Source organism: Oncorhynchus keta, chromosome 28 (genome assembly GCF_023373465.1).
Source record: "Oncorhynchus keta strain PuntledgeMale-10-30-2019 chromosome 28, Oket_V2, whole genome shotgun sequence".
Classification (NCBI taxonomy): domain Eukaryota; kingdom Metazoa; phylum Chordata; class Actinopteri; order Salmoniformes; family Salmonidae; genus Oncorhynchus; species Oncorhynchus keta.
Window position 1 is genome coordinate 18647254 of NC_068448.1, and position 15555 is coordinate 18662808.

Genomic DNA, 15555 nt, shown 5'->3' on the forward strand with positions numbered 1-15555 from the left:
TTGGCGATTGCCTGTATTCTCGTCCTCGGTTTACGTAATTTCTAGCTGCAGACTAGTAATTCATATCTAAGATTTGCTCTTATTCTGTAGGGATCAATAGTCTCAGAGTTGAACCATTTCCAGCCGTGTAGCCAATGCTCCACCTGGAATAGTGTCCTTTGGTAGAGTTGTCGTTTCAACCACTTCACACACTTCACCCGGCATGTTTTCGTCTCAGAAATTCAACCATTTGCAACCTCAGCTCACGCTGGGGTTTGCTTAGTCTTAACTATTCTTCACCAGGAGTAGGTTTTATCTGTAACAGTAGAAACGGGTGGTCCATATGCTGTCTGGGCTCACTGGGGTGTGGCCACTGACTAGTTCATCTTTATATGAAAAACCCATACTCCCATTTAGAAGGTTAATTAACATCACATTACATCTTTTCACAAATAGTTTAATGTTTAATCACATAGGTTTCACAATATTTAGATGTAAACCTAATAACTGAGAAATACACTTTAAGCGATACCGTTATGTGTGTTTCCTGTCTTTCATGAGATCACCAAATGAAACACACTAAACATGTCCTTTAAGTGTCCCTCAACTGTCCCTTAAGTGTCCAAGGACCATTCCCACACTCTCAAAAGTAGATATTGTTTAATTCTCCCATTTTGGGGATTTAAGTGTTTGACCAAGTGGAGTCCCTTGTTCTCTCTCTGTGCTCTCTCTGCATGACCAGGGGGAGAGAGTTTCTGCAACCTGAGACAATAAAACCTGGGTTTAGGAGAGAGAGTGAGAGAGAGGGGGAAGCCACGATCTACACCCAGAAAGGGCCACGTCATGACAGAAGTTACAAATCAATGCCACATTCAAGTGTGATGATGAGTAACTTTGTCACATTATGTAGGGAGATTTCTAACCCTAGTGAAGTGAATGTGATACTTTGTTTGTGGTGAGAGTTCACTTTCATGGTTCATGTCACAATTACTGTGTTTATGTAAAAAGGATTATACCATTGGGCATTTCTATTCATTGTGGTTGACTAGGGATCAAGGTTCAGGTGAAGATCAAAGGTCAAATATTGTTTACGCATAACGTCAATACACCTGGAACATTGCTTGTTCTTTTTTCTTTATTTTCCTAAATATTCACATTCAAGTGTAAAATCCCAAAATGTTCAATTGTATTTAGGTATACTACAGAATCACTGGTGTTGATCTTCTGTGTCTTTCACTAATGGTGAGTCATAAGATTGAAAGGAAACTTATCGGTAACAGCATATCTTTTGCATCTATTTTATGACATCGTAAATCTTCACACCAAGCCCAACAAGAATACATTCATGGGGCTAGGCGTCCAGTCAGCGGGACACCTGTCGACAATTTCCGGTGAAAATGGAGGGAGCGCAATTTAAATAAATAATCATAAAAATGGTGGGTATTAAACATCTAGGTACATACAAGTGTCTTAAATCGGTTAAAAGCTTACATTTTTGTTAATCTAACTGCATTGTCTGATTTACAATAGGCTTTACAGCGAAAGCATGCCATGCAATTATTTGAGGATGGCGCCCCACATCAAAATATTTTTCAACCAGAACAGGCTTCGTAAAATCACAAATGGCAATTAAATATTCAATTACTTTTTGAAAATCTTCCTTCGATTTGCAATCCCAAGGGTCCCAGCTACAGTATGCATGGTCGGTTTGTTAGATAAAATCCTTCTTTATATCCCAAAAAGTCAGTTTAGTTGGCACCATTGAGTAATCCACTTGTTCAACATGCAGAGAAAGGAACTTTGTTAAAACCAGTCAAACTATGTTCCTATTTAATCCTCAGGTAACCTAAAACGTAATTAAAATATACTATTTCATTTAAGAAGTATGTTCAATAGAAAAGTAAAATTAGCAAATGCACGTCCTCTTTGTCGCGCGCACACAGACTGATTTCCAACTCTGACTCCCTGTAACAAAACTCTAAATTCTTCCTCGTTTGGGAAGAAACAAGCCTGAAACCTTGAACGAAGACTTTTGACATCTAGTGGAAGCCATAGGAATTGCAATCTGGGAACTGGAATTGCATAGGACCCATAGCTTTCCATTGAACATTTTTCCGGTTGGTTTTTCTTTGGATTTTCAGCTACCATTTCAATTGTGTTTTAGTCTCATACATTATTTTAACATTTCAAATGTTAAACAAACTTCAAAGTGTGTTCTATCCAATGCTACCAATTATATGCATATCCTGGCTTCTGGGCCTGAGTAACAAGCAGTTTACTTTGGAAACGTCAGTCAGACAGGAAATGGGGAAAAATAGACCCTAGTCGGAAGAAGTTTTAGCTAGACTAAGGAGGGTTGTGTACCTGTGACCTCATTTTTATGACAAGCAAGTGGGGAGGCCAGTGACATCAGAGTTTGGAGTTGAAGTTTACATTTTTTTTACCCTTAGTGTGTGAACATTACTGTATTTCTATTTCTATTGCAGGCTATTGTTTTTCAAAAGGCAAGGATAAAACATTGCTGGAGTGCATCTTTAAGTACAGTATCTATAGATGGACTATCCAAATACTGTCACAAAATATGTTATTATTTATCCACTTTGTGTTCTAAACATCAGGTCTACATGCTACAGATTTCTGGTGATACATCATCTTGACAGCTGGTGAGTTCCTGTCAGAAAACCAACCCTCACTACGGCCGCCGGCCAATAGGGAATGATGTATAACAACAACGTGCCCGTGTTACCAGTTATCTTAAACTCTTCCTTGTTACTTTAGACTGCAGAATCTTTGTTAGACACAGTGGCATTTAGCAGCACCCCGACCCCAAGGTCCCTCTGTCTTAATAACAAAGCCCATTGTTAACTGCAGAAAGCTGAGATGTTCTTCCTGTGGCAGTCCAATACGTGTGGAGTCCTTCCGAGGACTAACAAATAAACATCCAGAGAGACGTACAGGTAGGTGTCTGTCCTAATATGGAAAACTTATAGAGGACCGACACATAGTCTCTGATACTTCTATCTCTCCGCTGTTACTAATGAGTCACTCTCATCCTCAGGGGCATATCACTTGATCTATGTGCATCTCTCCTATTCCAAATTGGAGCTATCTGTCTCTATCCTGTGTACCAAAATGCAAAGTTTGCCAAGTTTATTCTAGGAACGCTAAATGTCCTATATTCTCTGAGACCAACAGTACATGTAGGGTTATTATGTACAGTCATTGAATCTCAACCAACTGTTCCACTACTCCTCCTCCTACTTGTGAAAATCATTGTTTAGCTATTTCACCAAACACACTCCAGGAAAGAGTAGCATACATTATCATCTAAATCATAATCTCCTTATCTCTCTGTGTTATGTTTAAAATCCTCTCGCCTCACATTGTAAAACAATACAACATGCTCTAATACTGATTTGTGTCCATTTCCAAACCTGTTAACCAAACATAAAGGAGGGTTTTGATAGGCTGGCAGGGTGAGGACAGGGGGGTGGAACAGGTTTTGATGGACAGTGATAGTTAAATAGTTGTAAGAAAGATTTAGCAGGTCATAGGCTACTGGGCCATTTACCTGAAACCTACGGAAAAAGACAACGATCATGTTGCCTCGCATAACACTGTTGTGGTGCTGTTGTTGTGGTTCCCGTTCAGGTAAATACCCTGTTGTAGCCTGTTATTAAAACAGGAAAGTCACCCTGAACACCAGGATGCAGAGAAAGAGAGTGATTAGTCCTACTGGAGAAACCTGCATTTCCTGAGAGCACCCTACAAAGAGGGGAGGAGGACATTTGGTGAGGAAGGTGCAACTTGGTCATGTTTGTAGTAAAACGGTTTGCAACACAAAAGTTCAGATAGTACCTGGACATTAGTTTCATTAAATATCTGTCTGTTTTCATCTGTTTGTGCCTACTGAACATAATCCTGTTGGCAGAAACCTACTACTCCCTGTTAGATTGATTCTACATGACTGGCTCATCCCAGGTGATGTGTCTCAAGGTTAGGGGAGGTGCTAATTACGGTGCATACAGGAAGTCCATTACAGTTGAAGTCGGAAATTTACATACACCTTAGCCAAATACATTTAAACTCAGTTTTCACAATTCCAGTCACGACTTCCGCCGAAGTTGGTTCCTCTCCTTGTTCGGCCGGCGTTCAGCGGTCGAAGTCACCGACCTTCCAGACATCGCTGATCCACTTTTCATTTTCCATTGGTCTCATCACACCTGGTTCCAATTCCATCAATTACATGTTGTGTATTTAACCCTCTGTTTCCCCCCCATGTCCTTGTCCGTAATTGTTTTTTGTAGTGCTTGTGCACAGTATGACGTTATTACCGGGTTTTGTTTAACCCATTTATTCTATTGTTCTGTTGACGGTGGTTTATGGGTATTTTCACTCTCCTGCGCCTGACTTCTCTGCCACCAGTACGCACCTCACTACAAATTCCTGACATTTAATCAGAGTAAAAATTCCCTGTTAGGATCACCACTTTATTTTAAGAATGTGAAATGTCAGAATAATAGTAAAGAGAATGATATATTTCAGCTTTTATTTCTTTCATCACATTCCCAATGGGTCAGAAGTTTACATACACTCAATTAGTATTTGGTAGCATTGCCTGTAAATGGTTTAACTTGGGTCAAATGTTTCGGGTTGCCTTCCACAAGCTTCCCACAATAAGTTGACAGTTACACCTGACAGAGCTGGTGTAACTGAGTCAGGTTTGTAGGCCTCCTTGCTCGCACAGGCTTTTTCAGTTCTGCCCACAAATTTTCTAAAGGCTTGAGATCAGGGCTTTGTGATGGCCATGCCAATACCTTGACTTGGTTGTCCTTAAGCCATTTTGCCACAAATTTGGACGTTTGCTTGGGGTCATTGTTAATTTGGAAGACCCATTTGCGACCAAGCTTTAACTTCCTGACTGATATCTTAAGATGTTGCTTCAATATAATTTTCCGTCCTAATGACGCCATCTATTTTGTGAAATGCACCAGTCCCTCCTGCAGCAAAGCACCCCCACAACATGATGCTGCCACCCCCGTTCTTCACGGTTAGAATGGTGTTCTTTGGCTTGCAAGCCTCCCCCTTTTTCCTCCAAACATAACGATGGTCATTATGGCCAAACAGTTCTATTTTTGTTTCATCAGACCAGAGGACATTTCTCCAAAATGTGTCCCCATGTGCAGTTGCAATCTCTAGTCTGGCTTTTTTATGGCGGTTTTGGAGAAGTGGCTTCTTCCTTGCTGAGCGAGCTTTCAGGTTACATCGATATAGGACTCGTTTGACTGTGGATATAGATTAATTTGTACCTGTTTCCTCCAGCATCTTCACAAGGTCCGTTGCTGTTGTTCTGGGATTGATTTGCACTTTTCACACCAAAGTACGTTCATCTCTAGGAGACAGAACGTGTCTCCTTCCTGAGTGGTAATGATTGATTCAAATGATGTCAATTAGCCTATCAGAGGCTTCTAAAGCCATGACATAATTTTCTGGAATTTTCCAAGCTGTTTAAAGGCACTACACTCATAGAAAAATAGGTGCTACCTAGAACCTAAAAGGGTTTTTCATCTGTCCCCATAGGAGAACCTTTTTAAGAACCCTTTTTGGATTCTACATGGAATCCAAAAGAGTTCTACCTGGAACCAAAAAGGGCTTCTACCTGGAACCAAAAAGAATTGTCTTATGGGGACAGCCAAATAACCCTTTTGGAACCCCTTTTTCTAAGAGTGTAGGTTGGGGTCAATTCCATTTCAACTCAGACACTTAATTCAGGAGGTTTAAAGAAATTTTCCTCATTAAGAATTGCAGTTTCGGTTTATTTCCTGAATTGAAATGGAATTGATCCCAACCTAGGATGTCACTCACGTCTGATATTCCCAGGGTTTCCTTTGCAGGTACAGTAATTCAGAGTGCCTTGTTTGCCTGAACTCAGAGCAGCAGCGGAGAGAGACCGTGTGATGATTACAAACTCATGTGGACCTGCTCAGGAACATTCTGTTCAGGTAGGCATCAATGCTGAGACCTAAGTGTGGTATAGCTGTACCATAGATGGTACTAGATTATCTTATTACGTTGGTTATTAAACTAAACATATTGATAGCATACTATTGCGATATAATACTGTATATAGTAGAATGAATAATGTAATAAGGGAATTTGCTTTTTATATTTCATGGAATATGCCAGACATTGAGTCCAGATGCTGTACGCTGACAGCCAGGTTGACTGACTGTTATTGATGTGGTTGGTTGGTTTGGACAGAGTGCAGGACCCACTGGTTCGACCATGACGATCCCCAGGGAACGGAGACTACGAGGTCCTGAGTGTACTCCTCACCATGATTACTCCTCTTCTTTCTCTACTTTCTATCATTTCTTTCTATCTCTTCTGTGTTTTCTTATTTTACTCTGGACAAGAACTGCAATCTCTGGGATGGCATTCATTGATCTAAAGTGCAAATGCAGTTTGAGGCTTTGACTACAATTGATGGTTGTTTTATGATGCCACCTACGGGTTTGTTTGTGTAAGTGGAGAAGTGGAAGCTGTTAAAACTACAGAGCCCGGTTCACATGCCCTGTAGAGTTTTGTCAAGGTGGGTATCCTATATTATAGTTGTCAGACAATAGACACTAAACCCAAGGAGTGTCCTCGATAACCAAGATGCAAACATACTCATTCTCCAACATGTCCATGGTATATGGCAATGTCAAAGCTTGGAGACAAACAAACAAACTATATTTTAGCTTGAATCATTATAATGAATTACTGTGAATCTGTAGCTCAAGCACTAGTTCACATTTGAGGGTTTTCATTGTTTTGAAAACACAAGGCTGCTCTCATGTTGTTTGTGTTCTAGAGCCTTTGTTGATGGCAGAATCCCTTTTTAAATGTCATGTTTTATTACAGGTTTAATGTTCTAGTCTTTTAGGTGTGTGGGACACGGTGGCTGAGCAGTGATAACCCATCAGATGAGGACGACCTGGATTCCATACCCCAGCTGCTGCAGATGTTTCCTGGTCAAGTGTGTAGAAGCCCCATCAGCATCGAGGCCCAGACCAACTATGGGATATCTGCTCAGCACACTGGAGACACCTTCCTCTCATGAGCAGTTCCTCTAACCTTAACCCTAACCCTAGCTTCATGTCCACATCCTGGTTAAACACGAGCTTCATGTCCACATCCTGGTTAATCCCTAACCCTAGCTTCATGTCCACATCCTGGGTCAACCCTAACCCTAGCTTCATGTCCAAATCCTGGCTCAACCCTAACCCTAGCTTCATGTCCACATCCTAGTTAAACCCTAGCTTCATGTCCACATCCTGTAACCTCAACCCTAACCCTCTCTTCATGTCCACATCCTGGCTCAGCCCTAACCCTAGCTTCATGTCCACATTCTGGTTAAACCCTAACCCTAGCTTCATGTCCACATCCTGGCTCAACCCTAACCCTCGCTTCATGTCCACATCCTGGCTCAACCCTAACCCTAGCTTCCTGTCCACATTCTGGTTAAACCCTAACCCTAGCCTCAACCCTAACCCTAGCTTCATGTCCACATTCTGGTTAAACCCTAACCCTCGCCTCAACCCTAACCCTAGCTTCATGTCCACATTCTGGTTAAACCCTAGCTTCATGTCCACATTCTGGTTAAACCCTAACCCTAGCCTCAACCCTAACCCTAGCTTCATGTCCACATCCTGGTTAAACCCTAGCTTCATGTCCACATCCTGGTTAAACCCTAACTCTAACCCTAGCCTCAACCCTAACCCTAGCTTCATGTCCACATTCTGGTTAAACCCTAACCCCTAGCCTCAACCCTAACCCTAGCTTCAGCTTCATGTCCACATTCTGGTTAAACCCTAGCTTCATGTCCACATTCTGGTTAAACCCTAACTCTAACCCTAGCCTCAACCCTACCCCTAGCTTCATGTCCACATTCTGGTTAAACCCTAGCTTCATGTCCACATTCTGGTTAAACCCTAACTCTAACCCTAGCCTCAACCATAACCCTAGCTTCATGTCCACATTCTGGTTAAACCCTAGCTTCATGTCCACATTCTGGTTAAACCCTAACTCTAACCCTAGCCTCAACCCTAACCCTAGCTTCATGTCCACATTCTGGTTAAACCCTAACCCTAGCTTCATGTCCACATTCTGGTTAAACCCTAACCCTCCAAGCTGTTCATACTGGACCTGCTCACAGATGACTTAGTGATTTCTATGATGTGTCACTGACATCCAATAATATCCAATAACAAACAATAACAAACTAGGTATTGACGATATTAAAGGGTCAATATCTTTCACAATTCCAACCTACATTTTACATATTAAATTAGCTTACATTCACATTTCCAAAGCTGTATGTATAGAACATCAGGAGTTAACAAATGCCCATAGCTACTAAATGATTTGCCTGTGTGTGTTTTCCAAGTATGATGCCACTCATGGATTTGCCTGTGTGAATGCAGAGCAAGATGGTAGACTCTGTCAGGACTACAAAGTCTGTTTCACTTGCCCTCAGGCATTCTGCTCAGTGGACAACCAATGAGAACCAATCCACATGAAAGCAAAAAGAATCCGAGTTCTGCGCCGAATGGGACAAATGTGCTTTTGGTCTGAGTTACTTTATATATGAAGGAGCTGTAATTTCTAATGGCTGCTATAGAATATAACATGTAAAAGCAATCCTTCGTCTGCCTTACTTCTGACCTGTAAAGTCAAATGCTTTAGTCTATGTGGAACAGGGTTGTGGTCAACTCAATTTCAATTCCAGGCAATTTAGAAAGTTAACCAAATTCCAATTCCTATTTCAAATGTTCCTTATTGAAAAAACATTGGAGAGAATTGGAACTTCAGTGTACTTCCTGAATTGGATTGAATTCAAATGGAATTGACCCCAACCCTGATGTTGAATTGATATCTAAACGTACATTTCTTCACGTTAACATTAGAAAATATGTAGTATCATGTTTCCTTTCATGTACTGTACAGTGTAGCCTACAGGCGAACTACAATTACAGTAAGCCATAGTGTCTAAAAAAAGACTGATCACAGATGCACAAAGAGGCACAGACAGTTATCAAAAATTCAACGTCTACACACAATGTAGTCCAAATTTGGATGGTTAAACTCATGGGGACTGAATTCTTTCTCAGAAATCTAATATAATAATAATAATAATATATGCATTTAGATTTAGTATGATACATTCTACGTATGGGTGGTCCCGGGGATCGAACCTACTGTGGCGTTACAAGCGCCATGCTCTACCAACTGAGCTACAGAAGCCACAATGCAATGAGTGTATGTGTGGAATGTGTTTATTTTCTCCTGTGGGGTACTAAAACAATCACAGAATGAAGGCAGTGTCACATACCCTACAACCGTTAGGACTATGTACTGGTAGTCTCCTGCCACTGTAAGTCATGGTTTGAAAACGTGACCCTTTAATCTTTAGAGTAAACTTTTCTTTGCATTACTTAATGTTGGTCATTTCATGTTTATCTTTCCAAGTTCAGAAAACGTTAATGAACAAATTTGAGGAATGACTTGAGCCCCAAGTCAGAAAACATACTACTGTATCCTAATAACCTGAATGAAAAAGTGAGCCCCAAGTCAGAAAACATACTACTGTATCCTAATAACCTGAATGAAAAAGTGAGCCCCAAGTCAGAAAACATACTACTGTATCCTAATAACCTGAATGAAAAAGTGAACAGCAAGTCAGAAAACATACTACTGTATCCTAATAACCTGAATGAAAAAGTGAACAGCAAGTCAGAAAACATACTACTGTATCCTAATAACCTGAATGAAAAAGTGAACAGCAAGCTAAATAAAAATACATTTGACGGTGGATTGTCAAGCTATTCTCTTTGCAACTGTGCATCTAAAATACTGTGAGTGATTTATTGATTAATAGAGTGCCAAATCATTGGGTATTGATTGACCTTCCTGCTAATAAATGATTTTGTGATCATGTCACTTTGCATGAATGAGCATTAGAGTGAGAGTTTCTAAATAGAGCTTTCCTCTCACAACATTCAGACTTGCGTTTTGCTTTGTTTTCAGTACATATCAGAGGAACATACGTTGACAAATGAAGAAAATAACTTAACCGTCTTAAAGGGGAATCTGCAATTGCTACATCAATTTTTGGACTTATAAATGAATTATGTATACCCATTGATTCTTGAAGACTATAATTTATAAATGCTTTGTGAGCTTGGTTCTGTCAGATCCCACCAGGACTGGAAAATATAAGCTTGTTTTACTTCAATATTTGTAAACATTGTAAATGTAAACAAACACAGTATAGCCTCAAAACATGGATATAATTATAATATTCCCATAATGTACACTATATATACAAAAGTATGTGGACATCTCTACAAATTAGTTGATTTGTCTTTTTCAGCCCAACCGTTGTTGACAGGTGTATGAAATCGAGCATACCGCCATGCGATTTCCATACACAAACATTGACAGTAGAATGGCGTTACGGAAGAGGTCAATGACATTCAACGTGGCACCGTCATAGGATGCCACTTTTCCAACAAGTAATTTCGTCAACTTTCTGCCATGCTCGAGCTGCCACGGTCAACTGTGAAGTGGAAAACTCTAGGAGCAACAATGGCTCAGCCACAAAGTGGTAGGCCACACAAGCTCACAGAATGGGACCGCTGAGTGCTGAAGCGTGTAGCACGTAAAAATCTTCTGTCCTCGGTTGTAACACTCACTACCGAGTTCCAAACTGCCTCTGGAAGCAACATCAGCACAAAAACTGTTAATCAGAAATGGGTTTCCATGACTGAACAGCTGCACACAAGCCTAAGATCACCATGCACAATGCCAAGCGTCGCTGGAATGGTGTAAAGCTCAACGTCATTAGACTCTGGAGCAGTTGAAACGCATTCTCTGGAGTGATGAATCATGCTTCACTATCTTGCAGTCCGACGGACTAATCTGGGTTTGGTGGATGCCAGGAGGACACTACCTGCCCCAATGCATAGTGCCAACCGTAAAGTTTGGTGGAGGAGGAATAATGATCTGGGGCTGTTTTTCATGGTTCAAGCCCCTTAGTTCCAGTGAAGGGAAATCTTAAAGCTACAGCATACAATGACATTCTAAACAATTGTGATTCCAACTTTGTGGCAATAGTTTGGGGAAAGCCCTTTCCTGTTTCAGCATGACAATGCCCCGTGCACAAAGGGAGGGCCATACAGAAATGGTTTGCCGAGATCGGTATAGAACTTGGCTGGCCGGCATAGAGCCCTTACCTCAACTCCATCGAACACCTTTGGGATGAATTGGAATGCCGACTGCGAGCCAGGCCTAATCGCCCAACATTAGTGCCCGACCTCACTAATGCTTTTATGGCTGAATGGAAGCAAGTCCCCACAGCAATTTTCCAACATCTAGTGGAAAGTCTTCCCATAAAGAGTCAAGGCTGTGACAGCAACAAAGGGGGACCAACCCTATATTAATGCCCTTGATTTTGGAACGAGAAGTTCGACGAGCAGGTGTCCACATACTTCTGGTTTTGTAGCGTAAATTTGTTCATTACAATGGCCAGAACAAGAATGGACCGTTTGTGCGTCACATCCGGTGGAATATTCTAGCGGATTCGTCTATGGGGCTTTAAAAGCAGGCGCGCTCAGACGCAAAGTGAGATACTTTGGACAGGAGAGTCATTATTGGAATGTGATAAGCAGTCACTTTGTACACATGAAGAAGTAACTATTACAGAAGAGAGATTTATTTAATGCGATTATTTAGTTCCATTCAAGACGTGTCAATCATTTGCACTATTTCAGCAGCATCTTTAGGTCATTCCAGGTAAGTACAACTGTTTAAACTAACCGCATATCAGCTTACATAGTGTGCATAAAACCGACTTTTGTCTCCCATATGCAATTTGTATGAGCATTTCAGTCAATTTTATTTAGAGAGGCTATGGATCGACGACTTTGTTCTCAATGTGTGACGCACTTTGTATAAAATAAAATTGCAGCAACCATTTAGTTTTTTTTATTTTGAAAATAATTTCAGATTTAAAAATAATATTATCTACAGTGAGAATTATGCGTTTAGCGCCCAACTTTACCCATTCTATAGACTATTGAACGTAGTAAACCAGCGAGGAATTTATGAAGATGCGCGTGGCTCTGGTGCTGAAGAAACTGCGTAGTGTGCGCACACCCACCGGATCAACCTATAGGCTACTGCCGAGCCCACTGTCGACTTGTTATCTGTTGTAACTAGATACTCTACTACTTTGACTGTGTTTAGGAACTTGCAGTAGTTCATATTTTGAAAATGTACAATAAATATTGCTTTTGAAATAGATTTTCCTTTGAAAATTAAATTGATAGTCTTATTTTGGAGCGTTTTTGACTATAATAGATGAGGCTGCTATGGCTTGGTACATTTTTTATTTAACCTTTATTTAACCAGATTGGCTAGTTGAGAACATGTTCTCATTTACAACTGCGACCTGGCCAAGATAAAGCAAAGCAGTGCAACACAAACAACAACACAGAGTTAAACATGGAATAAACAAACATACAGGCAATAATACAATAGAAAAAGTCTATATACAGTGTGTGCAAATGAGGTAGGTTAAGGGAGGTAAGGCAATAAATAGGCCATAGTGGAGAAATAATTACAACATAGCAATTAAACACTGGAGTGATAGATGTGTAGAAGATGAATGTGAAAGTAGAGATACTGGGGTGCAAAGGAGCAAAATAAATAACAGTATTTTACCTTTATTTAACTAGGCAAGGCAGTTAAGAACAAATTCTTATATTCAATGACGGCCTAGGAACAGTGGGTTAACTGCCTGTTCAGGGGCAGAACGACCTTGTCATTTCAGGGATATGAACTTGCAACCTTTCGGTTACTAGTCCAACACTCTAACCACTAGGCTACCCAGCTACCCCAAGTATGGCGATGAGGTAGTTGGATGAGCTATTTACAGATGGATGATGTACAGGTGCAGTGATCTGTGTTTCCGGAGTCCCATAGGGCAGCACACAATTACGTTTCCTACAGATTCATTTGATATATAATTATTCGAGAGATTGGTGGTTGATTGAGTTTCTTTAGGCATAGGCCTACAGTGTTTATTTATGCCTAGATCAGAGTCCCTACAATAATAATTAGATGGCTCAGTAAATTATCAACTGCAGGGGATTGAACAAGTAGCGAAATTGTCTTGTGGCCTACAATAATGGACAAATACAGACCTCAAACCTGGAGCTCTGAATATAGCACGATTGTGTGCACCATTGTTATAGCAGTTATTGTAATGTAATATGTCATGAAGTTGACTATACATTAGGACAGATAATACAAATGAATATAAAGTCAAATCAAAATGCAGCAAAGTGTTCTCTTAGTCGACTGGTTTATCTCACTATGGGACACACCCTCTTGCGGGTCATTGGTTGAAGACTTCAACCACTCCTATTTGCCATATCTTCAATTTTAGCCTACTGGAAAGTGTGTGCCCTCGGGCTTGGAGGGAAGCAATGGTAATTCTGCTACCTAAGAATAGTAAAGCCCCCTTTACTGGCTCAAATAGCCGACCAAACAGCCTGTTACCAACCCTCAGTAAACTTTTGGGAAATATTGTGTTTGACCAGGTACAATGCTATTTTACAGTAAAGAAATTGACAAACTTTCAGCATGCCTATATCGGACATTAACAAGCATAGCACATTTTTTTTAACCTTTTATTTAACTAGGCAATTCTTATTTTCAATGACGGCCTAGGAACAGTGGGTTAACTGCCTTGTTCAGCGGCAGAATGACAGATTTTTACCTTGTCAGCTCAGGGATTCGATTTTGTGAACGTTTGGTTACTAGTCCAACGCTCTAACCACTAGGCTACCTGCCACCACTTACACAAATGACTGATGATTGGCTGAGAGAAATTGTTTATAAAAAGATTGTGGGGGCTTTTTCTTGGCCCAAAAAAATGATACCGCAAAACAAATATGTGCAGCCTTTTAAGCATTCTAATACAGTTAAATAGTTAACACACACGGACAAAGCGGTCAAAGGCACTGCATCTCAGTGCAAGTGGCATCATTACAGTCCCTGGTTCGAATCCAGGCTGTATCACATCCGGCTGTGATTGGGAGTGCCATAGGGCAGCACACAATTGGCCCAGCATCGTCCGGAATAGGCGTCATTGTAAATAAGAATTTGTTCTTAACTGACTACTTAAAGGTTACACACACCACACTAGCCAAAAAGTTATTTTGTTGGCATTTACGTATGTCCCCGTTACCAGTAAAACATAATCAAAACCTATTTATTTCACTTACTTGCCGTGCTGTTCAATCATTTCATTCCAAACCAGGATTTCATCATGCATGTCAAGCAGTGAAGTTTCAGCGCTATCTGTCCATGGCCTCGGTGCGCACTGTCATTGTGTCTGTCTCCATCTTGTCCAGCTGTGTATGAAACATTTCACGTTAACCCTGTTTGTCTGCATCGAAGTAGCGGTCCTTGTACCTAGCATCGAGCATGGTAAAGAGGCTCAGAGAGAATGCCACCGAATCGCTTGTTCACAGCCTCAAGTTTTAACCCCACGGTATGTGTCAAAGTTTTGTTGAGCAGGCGTTTCATTGCCATGACAGACGGTAGGGTATCACGTCTGCTGCAGATGCATTTGAGCTTATTTCCTGAGTCAGTTGTTCGAATGGAGCCAGTAGTGTGTTCATGTTCTCAAATGCCATTGAAATTGCAGCAGCGTTATGAGAACCAGCACATTCTTGAGCATGCAATACGGCTTTCCTCAGTATGAAATCCTCGTAGACCCACTGTGCTGTCAGACCCATAATGCTCATGGGGCTGACATCGCTGGACCAAATGTCAGTAGTCAAGCTCATGGATGTGAGTTTCAACAATACTGTGTAACTCCGTAGGGCAAAATTGGAAAAATAGTGTGTACCAGGGCTCGACCAGTCGGCGAAAGCCAACATAATCCACGACAGAGCATGATTGATTGTCAAGGGCAATGAATTCCATTATCTTGGCGTTAATGGATTTCGCCTTTGAGTTGTCTCGCTGAAAATGTCTTACTCTTTCAAATGACTGCTTGACTTGAACTTGTTTAGTTGTTGGAAGTGTGCGCTTAGCATTTTTCTGCTTTTGTCTGTGTAGCGCTGTCTTTTTCATTACGTCATCGACTTACGTTATATAGGTATGCACATCAGCTTTGACATCGGTTTTGCACATCAGGGTTAAACTAGACATCGGGCCAATGTTGGCATTTTTGGCTAATATCGTCCGATTCCGATATCGTGCATCCCTATGTGTTATGGCTTTACACACCCTGCTATATTGGGATAATGAGTTACCTTTCTAACAGAACACAGAGGGTGTTGTTTAATGTAAGCCTCTCCAACATAATCCAGGAAGAATCAGGAATTCTCCAAGGCAGCTGTCTAGGCCCATTACTTTTTTCAATCTTTACTAATGAATTGCCACTGGCTTTGAGGAAAGCCAGAGTGTCTATGTATGCGGATGACTCAACAGCTACTACAGAGACTGAAATGTCTG

General features: G+C 40.9%; 1 protein-coding gene and 1 long non-coding RNA gene across 3 annotated transcripts in view; both read left to right on the forward strand.

The window, feature by feature from the left end:
* The first annotated feature begins 5865 nt into the window (after positions 1-5865).
* On the forward strand, positions 5866-7775 carry LOC118360388 (uncharacterized). Its single transcript, XR_004820845.2, has 3 exons — positions 5866-5981; positions 6241-6295; positions 6886-7775. It is a non-coding gene; the product is annotated as an uncharacterized LOC118360388 (long non-coding RNA).
* A 3827-nt stretch (positions 7776-11602) lies between these two features.
* Positions 11603-15555, forward strand: part of tmem269 (transmembrane protein 269) — a 34722-nt gene continuing 30769 nt past the window's right edge. Inside the window, exon 1 of one of the 2 annotated variants that reach the window (XM_052485076.1) lies at positions 11603-11817. The gene's annotated coding sequence lies outside the window, so the exon portion shown is untranslated. The remainder of the gene's footprint in view (positions 11818-15555) is intronic. The other variant, XM_035740165.2, reaches the window with a different exon arrangement.